This window comes from Macaca nemestrina, chromosome 9, assembly GCF_043159975.1.
Source record: "Macaca nemestrina isolate mMacNem1 chromosome 9, mMacNem.hap1, whole genome shotgun sequence".
NCBI lineage: Eukaryota > Metazoa > Chordata > Mammalia > Primates > Cercopithecidae > Macaca > Macaca nemestrina.
Window position 1 is genome coordinate 21,306,847 of NC_092133.1, and position 15,660 is coordinate 21,322,506.

At 47.2% G+C, this 15,660-nt stretch overlaps 1 protein-coding gene across 4 annotated transcripts in view; it reads right to left on the bottom strand.

The window, feature by feature from the left end:
• Positions 1–15,660, bottom strand: part of LOC105466832 (acyl-CoA synthetase long chain family member 5) — a 77,403-nt gene that overhangs the window by 49,390 nt on the left and 12,353 nt on the right. Inside the window, exons 1-2 of one of the 4 annotated variants that reach the window (XM_024788574.2) lie at positions 7,673–7,824; positions 4,689–4,872 (exon numbers count right to left, since the gene is read on the bottom strand). The gene's annotated coding sequence lies outside the window, so the exon portion shown is untranslated. Of the gene's footprint in view, positions 1–2,513; positions 2,754–3,425; positions 3,698–4,688; positions 4,873–7,672; positions 7,825–15,660 lie in introns of those variants that run through there. The other 3 variants (XM_071069147.1, XM_024788575.2, XM_011715912.3) reach the window with 3 other exon arrangements.

Consider the following 15,660-nt stretch of genomic DNA (forward strand, 5'->3'; position numbering starts at 1 on the left):
GGTGAGCCACTGCGCCCAGCCAACAAGCCCTCTTTTCTATTTAAACAGAGCACTTCTAGTTGTAGGAACCATGGCCTGTCTCTGACCTAGCTTTCCCCTAGCCCCCACATCCTCAACTTGAGCCACTCGCAACCTCACAACTCTTAGAATAGAATAATCCATGAAGACTGGGAGATCCACCAGCTCCCCCCAAAGAAGGCTGATATTATGGCCTGACCACAGCAGTGCATGGGCTGTCTGACCTTCCAAACTCCAGATCTCATGTATTTATTCAAACAATGAGTTGAGAACCTGGGAAGTGTCAGGCCCTGTGCCAGGGGGACAAGTTGGTGAGAGAGTCCCTTTCCGAACTCAGGGTGTGCGGACATACATCGGAGAAATAGACCCAGACGCATTTCCAGCAGAATGTGATAAGCAGTGATGGCTGGACTCACTGCTGCGGGGGTTGCCTCACCCTTGCTGGGTGCTGTCAGGCACAAAAGTCACCTCTGGCTGCACTCCAGCTGAGGGTCTGCCCATCTGCTGAGGAGGCATATGAGAGACAGACAGGAGCAGACACTGTATTTCTGGTTTCTAAAAAGTTGGCAAATCCTGTAGGCCAGGTGCAGTGGCTCACACCTGTAATCCCAGCACTTTGGGAGGCCTAGGCAGGCAGATCACTTGAGGTCAGGAGTTTGAGACCAGCTTGGCCAATATGGTGAAACCCCGTCTCTACTAAAAATACAAAAACTAGTTGGGCGTGGTGGCGCATGCCCATAATCCCAGCTATTCAGGAGGCTGAGGCAGGAGAATCGCTTGAACTGGGGAGGCAGAGGTTGCAGTGAACCGAGATGTTGCCACTGCCCTCAAGCCTGGGAGCCTAGGTGACAGAGCAAGGCTCATTCTAAAAAAAAAAAAAAAAAAAAAAAAGAAGAAGAAGATTGTCTTGATTAAATATAAGAGTACCTATGTACTGGTACTTCCCTGGCCTCATCTTCCCTCTCTACATTCATTTCTCTCTCCTTCCCCATCTCCAACCTCCTTGTAGTATCTGTGGTCTCACTGTAGGTGGATGGTTAGTATGCAATGACACACTGATACTGTTGTTGGTGTCTTTGCCCTCAAGAAATTATAATATAGCCTGGGAGAGACTATTTTAGGTCAGGCCAGGCTGAAACATTCTGTTTGATCTGGATTTAAAGGTGTTTTCTTTTTTTAATAATTAAATTTGAATGCATTTATCTGGGGTATGACTGCTCTGAATTTTGCTAAAGTTTCCACCATTAGCATCTTATTACACACCATCTACTCTACTTCTGTTTATTACTGCCTGTCCTATAAGCATTTGCATTTATACTTCTTGTTTTATTTAGGTTTTTGTTCCTTTTATTATGCCAAATACACAAAAGATGCCTACAAAATTTTACACCATGCCTCTTTCAAGACATGTTCTGTGTTTAACCTCAAATACTGATCAGTCGGAGGGGACTACCACGGAGTGACTCCATATCAGAATATGGAGGGAGAAATAAACAAACAAACAAAAAAAAACCAAGTCAGTTTTCAATGTTTTTTTGTTTGTTTGTTGTTTTTGAGCCAGAGTCTCACTCTGTCGTCCAAACTGGAGTGCAGTGGCACCATCCCAGCTCACTGCAACCTCCGCCTCCCAGGTTCGAGCAATTGTCCTGCCTCCTGAGTTGCTGGGATTACAGGCGTATGCCACCACACCCGGCTACTTTCTGTATTTTCAGTAGAGATGGGGTTTCTCCCTGTTGGCCAGGCTGGTCTCTAACTCCTGACTTCAGGTGATCCACCTGCCTCGGCCTCCCAGAGTTCTGGGATTACAGGTGTGAGTCACTGCGCCTGGCCTTAATGTTATTTTTTAAGACTCTGCCTCTGATATAGAATACCAATCACCTACACATTGGAGCTACAGATTCCATCCTACCTTTCAGACCACCAAAAAAAGGTTGATATCTCAGAAGGTACCAAGCCCCGGCGGTAGAGTCTCTTTCTAGTGCTTACTCCCTGAGGGTCTTTGAGGTTCACCTTAGGACCCTCAGGCAGTGGGCATCAGGAAGGAAGTACTTAGGAATTAAGCAGTACCTGATACTTAACCTGTGACCCTGCTTCCTAAAATACACTCAACTCCATTCATCTGTCTCTCCCACCCCATGGGTCTCATTCATCAGTCTTATCCAACATAAAATTGAGGGCAAACCCCCAGCCCACCTCAGGGGAGCTATGCCGGCTGCTCAGACCCACAAAAAGAGGTCTCTGTTGTGGTTCACCTCCCCCAAGAGAGCTGGGAGAAAGCATGCCCCACATCCTTCCTTCCCCTTGCTCCTCCTGACACAGGATCTGAAGGCATGCCTGAGACCAGGAGGGAGAGAGCATGGTGTGCCCGTAGAACTCAGCCGGCCCTTGATTCTAAGTCGCTTCACGAAAGTTGGGGGTCAGGATGCCCCCTTGGCCTCTGTCACACCCTCACAAGACCCCCTTGCTGAATAACAGCCCCTCGATGGTCCCCTTACCCTGGGAGGGGGCCACATCTCTCAGTGCTTCTAGCCAACAGGGACTTCCCGGCTCCAAGTTCTTCCTGCCACACAAGTCCCTGTCCTTCTTCCCTCACTCCCGGTTCCTCCAGAGACAGGGTGGCTTCAGAACGTCCATGCGGGCAGAAGTCCGGCCCAGAGCGTCTCTAGTTCTGCCCTGCTCTGAGCTGTGCCGAGTCAGGCCATGTCAGGCTTTCTAACGTGCTCAGGGACTTCACTTCCTGGTTTTAATTTTTTTTTTTTTTTCACAACTGAAAGTGGAAGCGTTCTGACCAGGACGGGAGAAGCTGCCAAAGCTACCCTGGCTCAGTGTCAAAGCCTTTCACCTCAGCCCCTAAGGGCCGATACAAAAGCCAGCTTGCCTCAACACAATTTACCCTGTCCTCCTGTGGCCAATCACCTTTCAACTAAGATGAAAAAAAACAAACTAAAATAACTTGAGGTGCCCCTCAGATCAGAAGCCTCACAAAGGCAGAAGTGGCGCTGTTCCCTGCTGGATTTGGAGGACAGGAAAGTCTGGCTAGAGGGTACCTCAGCCCTCAGACCCACACCAAGACCTTTCACCCCATCTCTCCAGTCACCAGAGCTGCCTGCCTTGGTCCCTGAAGCTGTTCTGGCAAAGCCAAGAAAACAAACAAGCAAGTCAAGAATGACAGGGCTGTGAGTCGTTCAGTTGGCATGATTTCTTTCCCTCTGACACATTCACACCTCAAAACTTAACTTAAAAATCGATTCCGCTGCCTTGGTCACCCCCAGTATTACCAGGACCTGTATTAGTCTCATTTTTGATCTGCCTAAGGCTGTGGCCACAGGTGGGCCCTGGAGCTGCCATTCGCAGATTAGGAAGCAGAAATAACAAATTTTCCTGCCCCTTCCCCACCTCACAGATACCTCAGAATGAAGCAGCACTTTCTCCTCAATCCCCCACGAAGGCTCACAGGAAATTCAGCCTGATCCTGGCTCTTTGCTGGAGCTAGATTAGGGTTCGTTCCTTCTACAGAGCTGGGTCTTAAGAGCTTCCAACTAAGGAAGCCAGGGTGAGCTGTGCCACAATCTCAGAGAACACAAGAGCTGAGCCCTTGGCCTCCGGGGAGCCGCCTTTGGACATGGAAGAAAGATGAAGGGCTGGGAGATGAAGGGGTGCCCGTGGCATTCCATCCTCCAGCTCATCTCACGACTGGAGGAGCACTTGGCTTTTGCTTAGTTTCAGGAACTCAGCACCCCAAGAGGCAACTTCCTCTAGAGGAGAGCAGAGGATGGCAGAGTGGGTGTTGAATCTCAGCCACGCTAGTACCTCTGGGCCCTTCACCGGGTGCTGTCTTCCTTCACCAAAGGGCTCAGGGCTAGGAGAAGATACATATTTATTGATTTTTAATTGACCTCCACCAATAAAAATGCTTAAGTTCAGGAAGGTTGACTCATTCTAAAGGCCCATCAGTTGTATTCCTATCAATCCTCTGTGCACATGAGTGACACCCTCAGGATTTCAGGGGGTAACTAGAAGTTTTGGCAACCCACAAGAATTCTGCGTTGTTGGGCAGGCTGTGGAAACTGACCAAACAAGACTCAAATTCTAGCCACACCACCTTTGAGCTACGTAGCTTAGGCCATGCTGTTTAACAGCCTGGAGACACACTATGCATCTGTGAAATGGAATGATACCACCTGCTTTACAGGAGGAGATACACCAATGAAGTAACGTACATCATCTACCCAGAACAGTCCCCAGCACCTAATTGAATATCTGTTGATTCCTTTCCTCTCTCTCTGCCAAATGGGACTCTCTGCCGTCAGCAGCTGACACATGATCCTTCTAACTACACTGAGACAGAAACTTCTCAATGGAAGATGAAGGAGACCCACGTTCTGGCTTTGTGTGCTTTAGTACACTTGGCAAAATCAGTGTTCCCTCCCAATTCCATCCCCTGCTAGCATTTGGACAGCTCATGTATCTCCACCCCCTTTCCAATGGATTTTTTTCTTTGCCTCCCACACAAGTCAGCTGAGATTACTATTCAACTAAATGTAATTTCATATTATAAAAGAGCCTTAGGCTGAGAGTAAGAAATCCCACTTTCTTTCCCCACACCACCCCCCTCCCTACTATCTCACAGATATATTCAATATAGAGCAGGTAGTACCATTGCGGCTTACCTTGGAAGAAGACTCTTCCTTCCCGGGTCGAGGAAGCGCTCCCCTCACAGCTGGCTGTACTGATTCAGCACCACATTCAGGCACTTCTACTCTTTCCACAGCTCCTGGGACTGACTGGGGCACACCCGAAGTTACTGTGTACTGTCCTGAGAGTGGCCAACACACTCCCCTGGAACCTTTGAATCTGTCGCAATAGAAGTTCAAAGGTAGGAGTTACCTGTTCAAACCCCTGTAGTAACCTCTGACAGTAAGAAAAGCAGTGTTCGGCAAAAGATTACAACAAGAGATTGTTATGCAATGGGCTTAAGAGGGAAAAAATAAAAAGACGGCCCTCAGTTCAGAAAGCTAACGTTTACCAAGAGAAACCTTCGATAAAGCTCTGCCTCAGGGGAAGGAGAAGGGGTAGACAGGGCTTTGTATCTGCTTTGGGGGCACAATCCTTGAGACTGTGATAGGAAGAGGAAGGTCTAGATTACTAGAGGAAAAAGGGCTCCTTGAGATCAGAGTGAGAGAAAAATGAGAAGCCACTTTAATTGGCTCAAGCTATAACTTTAGGATTCAGACTACGCAGAGGTGTGCATTTGGAGACCAGCTATCTTCTAGAAAGGACTACTGTCCCCTTCAGCATTAGAACGTGTCCAAGACAACCAAATGAGCCAAATCAGTCTAGAGTCTAGTCTGAGAGACTAAATACAACTCTAGGAGAGTTGTATTTGGGATTCGGAATCATGAACACAGTCTGCAGCACACATAGTCTAGCAAGGTGCTCAAATAAGAAGCATTGCTACTGCATCATGGTTCAGCCATCCTACTCTCTTTCCTCTTTTTTTTTTTTTTTTTTTTTTTTTTGAGATGGAGTCTCACTCTGTTGTCCAGGCTGGAGCGCAGTGGTGCAATCTCAGCTCACCACAACCTCCGCTTCCTGGGTTCGAGCAATTCTCCTGCCTCAGCCTCCGGAGTAGCTGCGATTATAGGCATGTACCACAATGCCCGGCTAATTTTTTTTTTTTTTTTTTTTTTTAGCAGAGACAGGGTTTCACCATGTTGGCCAGGCTGGTTTCGAACTCCTGACTTCAAGTGATCTGCGCGCCTCGGCCTCCTGAAGTGCTGGGATCATAGGCATGAGCCACCATGCTCAGCCTCTCTTTCCATTTTGAAGTTCCCTAGTCGCCGTTCTTGATTCCAAGATCATTAGGACTGCAAGGCATCATTACTAAACAAAAACAGTGGGTAGAAATGAAACAAGCCCTGGAGACGATGTGCAACCTCTACTGTATGGGTGAGGCCAAGGAGGCCTTTTCAGGTGAAAGAAGGCTTCTGGAATCACACAACCGGTTGGTCAAGACAGCGCCTGACTCAGAGTCACGAAGAACCGCTGCAGCACCTTGGCCTCTAGGTTGCCCCATTGATCTGTGTATGTTCAGCTACCAGCAGACCTTAGATCCTTGAAAGCTTTCTGTGCATCAGTTTTGCAGAAATTCAGGGAAATGCTGCATTAGGTTTCTTCTTACTGTATTTGGTCAGGTGGCCAATATCAAAATCAGAAGCTAATACCACTTCCTGTTGACTCTTGTGTGGAGGAGAGACTAGAATATTAACACAGAAGCCTTCTTAGGTCAGATTCTCATGTGCATTAACTTTTTTTTTTTTTTTTTTTGAGATGGAGTCTCCCTCTGTTGCCCAGGCTAGAGTGCAGCGACTCTATCTTGGCTCACTGTAACCTCTGCCTCCTGGGTTCAAGCCATTCTCTTACCTCTATCTCCTAAGTAGCTGGGACTACAGATGTGTGTCACCAGGCCTGGCTGACTTTTATATTTTAGTAGAGATGGGGTTTCACCATGTTGGCCGTGGCTGGTCTTGAACTCCTGACCTCAAGTGATCTGCCTGCCTCGGCCTTCCAAAGTGCTGGGATTACAGGTGTGAGCCACTGTGCCTGGCTTTTTTTTTTTTTTTTTTTTTTAAGACAGGGTCTCACTCCTGTCACTCAGGCAGTGGCAACATCATGGCTCACTGCAGCCTTGACTTCCTGGGCTCAGGTAATCCTCCTACCTCGGGTTCGTGAGCAGCTGGGACCACAGGTCATTGCCACCACACCATTTAGGTAACAGTCCTCTCTCCAGTCACCTACCTTTGCTGAGCCACAGAGGCCTGGATTCTTCAACACACAGGATTTTTCTTTTTTTGAGACAGGGTCTTGCTCTGTCACCCAGGCTAGAGTACAGTGGTGCAATCTCAGCTCACTGCAACTTCCACTTTCTGGGCTCAGGTTATCCTCCCACCTCAGCCTCCAGAGTAGCTGGGACTATAGGCATGCGCCGCCATACCTGATTAATTTTTAAATTTTTACTAGATACGGATTTTGCCATGTTCCCCAGGCTGACCTCTTACTCTTGGGCTGAAGTCATCCACCCACCGTGGCCTCCCAAAATGCTAGGATTACAGGTGTGAGCCTCTGCACCCAACCTGCTTCGCTCACTCTTTTCTTTATTTTTTTTAATCTTAGAGATGGAGTTTGGCTCTGTCACCCAGGCTGGGGTGCAGTGGTGTGATCTCAGCTCACTGCAACCTCCGCCCTCTGGGTTCAAGTGATTCTCCTGCCTCAGCCTCCTGAGTAGCTGGGACTACAGGCATGCACCACCATGCTTGGCTAAGTTTTGTATTTTTTTCGTATAGACGGAATTTCACTGTATGTTCACCAGGCTGGCCTCAAACTCCTGACCTCAGGTGATCTGCCCGCCTCGGCCTCCCAAGGTGCTGGGATTACAGGCATGAGCCACCGTGCCCAGCCTGTTCATTAACTCTTGAAGGTCACCTTTTTGCTACAGAATCTTAGTCCTTCCTTAGCATGTGAAAGAAAAGGGCTTCTAAGAAGTGGCTAAAGAAGACGGTTCAATGGGGATTGGGGGTGTGAGAACTACTTGACTGGACTAGGGCCCAGTTGTGTTAAGTAGCAACCCACTGAACTGCTTTGACACTACACTTACCAGAGAGCAAGATACTCCAAGCCAGGGGTTCCCAAACTTCAGCATCACAATCCTCAGGGAGAGCTTGTTAGTTACAACATAGATTTCTGGCTAGAATTTCTAACTCCCTAGGTCTGATCTAGGTTCCAAGAATCTGTATTTCTAACAATTCCAGGTGATATGGATTCTGCTGGTCTGGGGACCACCCTTGGACCACATTTAGGAGCATCTCTGCTTCAAGCAGCTATCCTGGCTTCAAAGGGCGCAGCTACTGAAATGTCACAGGAATCGCATTTGCTATGGTGAGCCTGCAGGTGGGGGGAAACTTGACACAGAATGGAACTCCTCAGATGCTCCAGGAGAGAGGCGGTCTTCAAGAGCAGCCTGCAGGCCAAGTCTCAGAGCAGTGCTTTGGCCACAGCAGGAGGTATTGGCAGTCACGGTTGTACTTCTTTAGGTAAATATAAAACAAAGCTGCACAGCATCACCACTAGACAGCCCAGGTGGGTAGGAGAGTGGGTGTGTGGGGGACATCAGCTGATCCAACAACAGTCATTTTACTTATGAGGGTATCTAAAATGCCAGAACGTGAGGCAGCTGGCTCAGGTGATGAAGTAACTAATGAGAGAGATAAGCCCAGAACCCAGGTCTCCAGTGCCCGAGCGTTACACCAGCTCTTGATAAACCACTGCTTCCTACAGCCTCTCTCTTCAAAAACGTGTTAGATAAGCTTCTTTGCAACACGCTCTGTCACTCCCTCCCCTCCTGCTGCCATATCCATTTAGAACCCAATATAAAAATAAGTAACCTTTAGGCTTGGGCATCCTGCAACCCCTAAAAAGTACAAACTTTCACTTTTAAGGTCATTCATAGGTGAGATCTGGAGGAGTGAGGAGTCTGCCCCACAGCTACAACGCTGACATACTCACAACCATGCTGCTGGAAACTGTTTGTACACACTCCCACTACAACGCTGACATACTCACAACCACGCTGCTGGGAACTGTTTGTATACACTCCCATCCTGTTCCCAACCACACATGTACTACACAATGTTGTTCTAGAATACTAGAGTCTAACATTCTAGAGTTTTGTAACACAGCCTGGAAACAGCCATTTTATCTTTAATGGCAGAGGCTGGCAGCTCTTCAGAAACAGAAACCAGGCTTTCCCTTTATTTTATTTTATTTTATTTTATTTTACTTTATTTTTGAAATGAAGTCTCACTCTGTTGCCCAGGCTACAATGCAATGGCACAATCTCGGCTCACTGCAACCTCTGCCTCCCGGGTTTAAGCAATTCTCCTACCTCAGCCTTTCAAGTAGCTGGGATTACAGGCACCTGCCACCATGCCTGGCTAAATTTTTCTTTTTCTTTTTTTCTTTTTTTTTTGTATTTTTAGTAGAGACGGAGTTTCACCACGTTGGCCAGACTGGTCTGGAACTCCTGACCTCAAGTGATCCGCCTGACTTGGCTTCCCAAAGTGTTGGGATTACAGGCGTGAGCCACCACACCCAGCGCCCCCATGTTTCAGAAAGCAGAGAAAGACAGATAATATAAGCAGACTAACTTTACATAGTGCCATCATGCATTCACACAGCTCCTCCCAGTTTATAAAATGCTTCTAGCTTGCCTCTTAGCAAACCTGTGAGGTCTGAGTGGGAACAATACTTTCAACATCCAAATTTCCAGTGGCTGCTGGGAACCAGGTCCCGTGACAAACACTTCATTTGACCCTCACAATATACTCAGAAGTTAGTTATGATTTGTACAGACAAGAAAAATAGAAGCTCAGAGAAATGACATCCCTTCCCGAGATCCTATAGCTTGGTAAGAGTGATGATGGTGCTGGTGGGGCCAAGTGTTATTTTTTAATACTTTCAGGCGATTTTGCAAAGCCAAGTGATTTGCAGCTTGTCTCTGAAAATCTGCCTTTCTTTCGGAAGCACAGCTGGTTGCAAAGCAGATTTCACAGCACGTTGAGAGGAGTCAGGCAGGGCAACCAAATGTTATTTAAAGGTCTTAGTGAATATGTCCAGATTCCAGAGACCACTGAACCTAATGAAGAGGGTCTTGCTCTGTTGCCCAGGCTGGAGTACAGTGACATAATCTTGGCTCACTGCAACCTCTACTTCCTGAGTTCAAGCAATTCTCCTACCTCAGCCTCTTGAGTAGCTGGGATTACAGGCACCTGCCATCACGCCCAGCTAATTTTGTTTTGTTGTTGTACTTTTAGTAGAGACAGGGTTTCACTATGTTGGCCAGGCTGGTCTTGAACTCCTGACCTCAAGTGATCCACATGCCTCGGCCTCCCAAAGTGCTAGGATTACAGATGTGAGCCACCATGCCCAGCCCCAAATTTCTCCTTTTAATATAACTTCTGACCTCAGAATCTAGAAGATTCATCTTAAACCTCTAGATCTTTTGTTTTAGAATATTTCATTGGATTAAGATGATGGAACAGTCACAAAATAATGCTTACCATAAGCATTTTTGGTGAGGGCAAAGAAGAAATGTGAGGATCAGAGAGAAAAGGGGAAGCACATGATGTCTGCAGTAGCTGAGACATGTAAAGCATGGGAAACACTTATTTAGGAAGGATCTTAGGCTGTTTTGACCCCTAGGTCAAATCTTTTCAAGTCAAACAACATGACTCAACAGGCAAGAGAAGCAAAGACCTAGCTAGAGCTATGGGCTGGATCTATTCTTGTAAACTTCACAATGATGGATCACAAAGAAAGAGGGGAGATGTCCCTTCCTAGAGTTAGCTGAACAGCAGGGCAGAGGTTGTGATGGCATGTAGTGGGCAAAAACAGAGCTGTGTTGCACTGACCTTTAGCATCCCACATGGCAGAGTTGACTCTGAAGTTTATCCTCGTACTGAGATATGAGAAGGAAGGTGCGAAGTCCCTTAACTCATAACGAGGGTGTTATAATCAGCCATGGAATTTCATGTCCACCCTTTACCTGGTTATCTGCTATTTCAAAAGGCTAATGACACCCAAAGTACAACTTACAGGGCAGTGATCCAAGGCTTTCATGCCAGATCCTCTCTGAAGGCCTTCATGATGGTGAACATGACTGAGCTCCTACCGCGTGGTGGCAACACTGCATTTAAGAGCTTTGTACTATCTCATTTAATCACACAGCAGCCCTATGGAAGTTTTTATTGCTATTTAGAAGGAGAGGAAAGTCTAAGAGAGTCCAAGTAACTTGTCCAAGGTACACAGCTAACAGCTGGCTGAGTATCAGAGTCAGATTTTGAACTCAGGTAGTCTTGAGTTCAGAGCCCAAGCACATATCTGTGACTGCATACCATCTCTTCCAAGATCCCCTAGCAAACTGGTGTGTTTATATGTGCGTTTCTTTTGGGAATTTTTACTGGTCTCTCAAAGAAAACTAAGATCCATTGCCCTACAGGAAGCCAGACCCAATACTAGACATGTGGACCTGATGCCAAGGGTGGGGCAACAGCTACCTTCCCCCTTGAGAAGGGCTCCCTAGCAACCTGGACATCCTGCCTGCTGCAGAGCCCATTACCAACTCAGAGCCTTGCTTCACTCCACTGGAGGGGCCAATGCTCCACGCGTCCCAGCTGTGCGACTCCCTAGCTCTTTCTTCTTAGCCATCTGCTATGTGGCAAGGGCTCACAGCTCCATTCTGGGCCCTGTGGTGAACCCTGCACCATGTGAACTTCACAGGGCATGAGGAAGAAGCTGACCCCATAGCTCGGCGATGGCAGCAACTCTTTCTCTTAACTGTAGCTGCTGATAGCAATTGCTTGGGCATGCATGCTCTTGAGAACACGTGCTTATTCTTTGTAGGAAGGAAGTGTTATACCCAAGTGTGAGCACTTGGCTGACAAGAATGGTGTTTGCCCAGATTACAATGAAAGCTCCCCCAACCCCAGGCACCCCTCCCCTTTCCTGAACCACACACATAAAGCAAATTGCCTTTCAGCCTTAGATTTCAGCTGTCCAATGGGTGAGGCAAGATACATGACACATAGACACCGATCCCCCTCAACCCTCAGAATGTGCTTATGAACGGCCCCATCTCAGCCTTTTTTTTTTTTTTCTTCCCCCTGAGGTGGAGTCTTGCCCTGTTGCCCAGGCTGGAGTGCAGTGGTGTGATCTCGGCTCACTGCAACCTCTGCCTTTCAGGTCCAAGTGACTCTCCCACCTCAGCCTCCCAAGTAGCTGGGATTACAGGTGCCCGCCACCACATCAGGCTAATTTTTGTATTTTTAGTAGCAAAGGGGTTTCGCCATGTTGGCCAGGCCAGTATCAAACTCCTGACCTCAGGTGATCCACCCACCTCGGCCTCCCAAAGTGCTGGGATTACGGGTGTGAGACACCATGTCCGGCCCCATCTCAGGCTTTAAGTATGTTGAGTAAATATTATTCTCAGTGTCATGATACAGGCAGCTTGTTCCTTTATCAGCAAGAGCTTCCAAAGAACACTAAAGAATCAGAGGGACAGAATTGAGGCCACTGAGAGAGGTGTCAAGTTGAAATTCCCAGGACCTTCAACACCCCAGAGGAAACATCGCTATCTTGCAGGGGACTCAAAGGGTCGCTCAGAGTGAAGATTTACTGTTCAAGACTGTAACCACTAACTACACATGGCTACTGAGCAGTTGAAATGAGGCAAATCTAAATTGAGATGTGTTCAAGTATAAAACACACACCAAATTTTCCAGATGTGGTATAAAGAAAATAACATAAAATCTCAATGTTTAAAATATTGATTATGTATTGAAATTATAATATTTAGAATACTCTTGATAAGTAATCTTAACAGCTTTTTTACTCTTTTTTTAATGTGTCTGCTAGAAAATCTTAAATAATATATGTTGCTCATGTTATTATTTTGGACAGTGCTGATTTAGAGACTAAAGGCCCTGGCCGGGCGTGGTAACTCATGCCTGTAATCACAGCACCTTGGGAGGCCAAGGTGGATGGGTCGCTTGAGGTCGGGAGTTTGAGACCAACCTGGCCTGAGGCATGAGAATAGCTTGAACATGGAAGGCAGAGGTTGCAGTGAGCCGAGATCACGCCACTGCACTCCAGCCTGGTTGACAGAGTGAGACTCAGTCCAATAAAAAAGAAAAAGAAACTAAAGGCCCTTTGACTTAATACCTACAGGATATAAGCAAAAGGTAGTGTTACCCAGCAGCAGCAGTGAACATGTTGTAATTGTTCTGGGAGAACTTATTTTTCCCCCCTAATAACCAGCCAGAGCTTCATCATCCCATGTCATGCTTGAAAACTATGTATGTGTATGTATACATTAGCAATGATAAATCCAGACATCTTCAGAAACCTATCCCAGCAACATCTTTTACCAGTTCCTCTGGTTTCTGCAGCAGCAGCAATTTGTTCCTTTGGGTCAACACAGAATCCATCCAACAGACTTTATGATCTTTTGCCTGGAGCAATAGATCCTTTTTTTTTTTTTTTTTTTTGAGACGGAGTCTCGCTCTGTCACCCAGGCTGGAGTGCAGTGGCTGGATCTCAGCTCACTGCAAGCTCCGCCTCCCGGGTTCACGCCATTCTCCTGCCTCAGCCTCCCGAGTAGCTGGGACTACAGGCGCCTGCCACCTCGCCCGGCTAAGTTTTTGTATTTTTAGTACAGACGGGGTTTCACTGTGTTACCCAGGATGGTCTCGATCTCCTGACCTCGTGATCCGCCCGTCTCGGCCTCCCAAAGTGCTGGGATTACAGGCTTGAGCCACCGCGCAATAGATCCTTATTTTAAAACTGCTACCACGTACTGGCTGTTGTTACATGCCAGGCACTATGCTGTGTATTTTACATTTACTACTTCATTTAATCCTCACATAAGGTTATCAGAGTAATTACAAATGAGAAAATTGGGTTCAGATAATACATAACTTGTCCATGCCAGCTTTTCTCATTCCAAAACCTATGCTCACAGCCATTCTGTGACACTGCCTTCTACAGGAAAGTGATGGGAGAAGCCGGGGCTCCTGTGCCATAGATAGGAATACCAGTACTCTAGGGGGAGGTCAGCACCTCCCTCCTCTTCAAGCCTTTAAGGATATTATCCTCTGCTTTGCAAGCTTTCCTTCCGCGGGCTCACAGCCTAGGGAGAGCCACACCACGTGTTTGGCTCAAGAGCCTTTACCAGGAGTAGAGAGGAAATGCCAGGAAGTGAGAGGTCTCCTGGTTTCTCCAGACAAGAACCTGGAGAGGCCCGAGGAGTCAGGGACATCCTGTGTCACTTTAGATGGATGGCTATCCACCAGAAAGAAGCTGCCAGATGCCAAGCCCCGTGCCACACAGGTGGCCAATTTGCACAGATGGAGAAACATTCTATGGGTCAAGAGTGTGTCATCACCAGAGAAAGATGGATTAGTACATATTCTTTTTTTTTTTTTTTTTTTTGAGAACGAGTCTTGCTCTGTTGCCCAGGCTGGAGTGCAGTGGTATGATCTCTGCTCACTGCAACCTCTGCCTCTAGGGTTCAAGTGATTCTTCTGCCTCAGCCTCCCGAGTAGCTGGGATTACAGGCCTCTGCCACTATGCCTGGCTAATTTTTGTGTTTTGAGTAGAGATGGGGTTTCACCATGTTGACCAAGCTGGACTCGAACTCCTGACCTCAGGTGATCTGCCCACCTCAGCTTCCCAAAGTGCTGGGATTACAGGCGTGAGCCACTGCTCCCGGCCAGGACATATTCTTTATTTGCTCAGTGTTTGGGACACTATGACAGCAAAGCTGTCTTGGGAAACCTAAAATTTTATGGAAAGTGGCTTTGGAATTAATGACATCACTGTTAGTCATCCCGTATCTTTGAATACCGAGTACCTGGAGCAGGTGGTTGCTTCTCCTCCTCACAACCTCTGAAAGTTTTTGCTCTTCATACCAAGGCATAATGGGGGCAGGAGGAGGAGCAGAGACTATGAAGTAGTAGGAACAGAGACTGTGAAATAAATATTCAGAAATCTGGCATTTAGGCCAGACTAGCTTCTTCCCCTGAGATTATAGTGATATCTGGGAGAACGCTTGGTTGTTTAAAGTATTTCTTAAAACCCCAAGTTTGCTCAGGTGTCAAAGACTCATTCCTTTAGGACACGGTCATGAGAAAGTCTATTTCAGCGACACAGGATAAATAGCAGACGATTGAAGCACACAGAAGACAGGTAGAGCTTCCAAGAGGGAGGAATTTTCTTCTCTTGGCACAAACGTTTTCAGAAACAAGACTAGAGCGTTCTTGTCAGTCAGCCAAGGTTGCACCTCATCCTCAGCCTTGTGGGAGTCGTGGGTGCCTGTGTGCGTGATTACTAACAGGATTTGCATCCCAGGGATTTTGTTTTGTTGCAGCCTTAAAAGCCACGATCTTTCAGTTTGATCTTAACTCTGCTTTCCTCTGGCTCCTTAAACTTTTGCTTAGTAGAAGCTGCGTCTTCAGAACTGGCACCACAGCTGTTTGTAAGAGCTGAGAACACAGGGGAAGTTTGCAGTTCACACCCTGACAGGTTACAGCCACGTTTACTTGCTCTTATTTCTGGAATAGTGAGTACACGGTGTGCTCTACCTTCAGGAATGTTCCCGTTAGGAACCTGTAAGCCCGAACTGTAGAGAAACTTGCTGTCATCACCCAGCAGGGCCCCCAGGACTACTGTCTTCCATTCATTAGGAATCCACCAGATGTCTAGTATCTTAGGGCAGGAGGCTGGTAAGGTCAGAGCTCGCTGCCCTCTGCCTTTTTCTCATTTCACAGATAAGGAAACTGAGGTTCAGGTAGTCTTACAGACTTGCTGAAGCCTTTTCCAGGAACACACCAGTAGGAGCTCACTTTGCCTCTCCCCCAACGTGATCACAGGCTCACTGCATTGCATTCCACTTAGGTCAAGCACCTCTTTCTGCCTCTCACCTTTTCCCTGGGGGAGAAGTAGAGCCCAAACATGCCAAACCTTTACTTTTCACCTAAACTTGATCAGGCCACTGATTTACAAATTGAAGTGAGGCAGGGAGAAAGGGGG